Genomic DNA, 1,583 nt, shown 5'->3' with positions numbered 1-1,583 from the left:
GGCCTCCAAGATGACTGTACTTAGCTCAAGGTCTGCGTTCAAGTTCTGGGCCTGCCCCTGCCCTGCTGGGCAAGTACGTTGCCCTGCTGTGCCTTAGTGTCCTCATCTATGACACGGGTGATGGTAACAATGACAAGGCTCCATCAGGGCTCTTTCGCGGGGTGTTGGCACACAGGTGATCTGTGTCTGTCTGGAGGATGATGATGATTCCAGCACCAGTACAAGCCTGGGCTCACCGTTGGATGATTTGGGACAGGATTTTCATACTCCGGGGCCATTTCCAGGCCATTCTCCGGAAATGAGAGTTCTGAGCTAAGTAGAGGTGACTACCCTAGATTCTTCCTTTCTTCCCGTTACCATAGAATTGTCACCGGGAAGAGGTTGATCAGGCAAAGACTACATTTCCCAGCACCCCTGGCATCCGGGTCGGGTCACGTGACTCGCTCTGGCCCATGCACTATGGGAGGAAGCGGTGTGCATCACTTCAGGACCCGTATGGTTAACAAGTGCCTGTATTTACTCATCCCTTGTTTCCCCATCTGCCAGATGAACGGGCGGGATGCCAAGCCACATGCTGAAGAAGGTAGGACCACAGACGGAAGGAAGGAGCCTGGGTGCCAGAATCACTGCATAGAGGGGGGCCACCCAACCGGGAATGCCAGCAGTGGTGTGATGTAATGAGAAATAAAGTTTTATTGTGCCAGACCACAGAAGCCCCCATTGTCAATGTCAATGCGGCCAGCATCTCCTTAATGACTACATACATACAAATGTCGTATATGCATCATCTGCTTTAACACTCAGCAAACTTCTAGAACCAATAACGCAAGCCACTCATTTTGGGGGGAGGGGGGTCATCTCTGCACCCAGTGTGCGGCTCGAACCCACGGCCCGGTCACCAAGAGTCGGGTGTCCTACTGACAGAGCCAGCCAGGCTCCCCGCAAGCCACTAATTTTTTTGAGCATTTAGTTGGGGCCAAGCACTATTTTCTCCTTTATCTTAACCACAATTCTATTAAGTTATAAGCTAGGCTCATAGGATTATTGGTATTCCCACATTATAGATGAGGGAACTGAGACTCAAAAACATTCAAAGAGCTGCCCAGAGTCATCAGCGGGGAAGTGCAAGTAGCCAGGTGAGAAGCCAGAGTCCACATCCGAAACCGCTGTGCTCTCTGGCCTTCCAGAACCCACACAGGTGGGTGTGACAAGCCCAGATTTACAAGCGAGGACGCAGAGGTTCACGGGAGGCCCCTAACTTGGCCGCAGTCACAGAACTAAGTGGCAGAGGCTGGCTTAGAACCCAGAGCTGTCCAGCTCCCCTCCTAGTGTGTTTGCCTCATCCACACGGCCGCCTCAGCTGCTGCCTCTTCCACAGGCGTTAAAGCCCTGGCCCTGTTTCCATCCACCGGTGTTACGGTGCCATGGCTAACGGCGACCCTGGCATCCACAGAGCCTGTTACGATGCTAAATAAATTTTTCTCTTGGCGGCCTTGGCGCTTATTAAGCACCTGGGAGGCTGTGAGTGCCTCACGCTGTCCAAAACACTCTTAATTACTGTCTAATCAAGATATCTTTCACCG

The 1,583-nt window shown here is 52.3% G+C and overlaps 1 long non-coding RNA gene across 1 annotated transcript; it reads left to right on the top strand.

Annotated features, from left to right (window-relative positions):
• The first annotated feature begins 233 nt into the window (after window positions 1-233).
• Window positions 234-713, top strand: LOC122470434. The gene is made up of 2 exons (XR_006293911.1): window positions 234-322; window positions 547-713. It is a non-coding gene; the product is annotated as an uncharacterized LOC122470434 (long non-coding RNA).
• The last annotated feature ends 870 nt before the right edge of the window (window positions 714-1,583 follow it).

This window comes from Prionailurus bengalensis, chromosome D3 (genome assembly GCF_016509475.1).
Source record: "Prionailurus bengalensis isolate Pbe53 chromosome D3, Fcat_Pben_1.1_paternal_pri, whole genome shotgun sequence".
In the NCBI taxonomy this organism is placed as follows: domain Eukaryota; kingdom Metazoa; phylum Chordata; class Mammalia; order Carnivora; family Felidae; genus Prionailurus; species Prionailurus bengalensis.
This window is presented reverse-complemented; position numbering and strand designations above follow the sequence as displayed.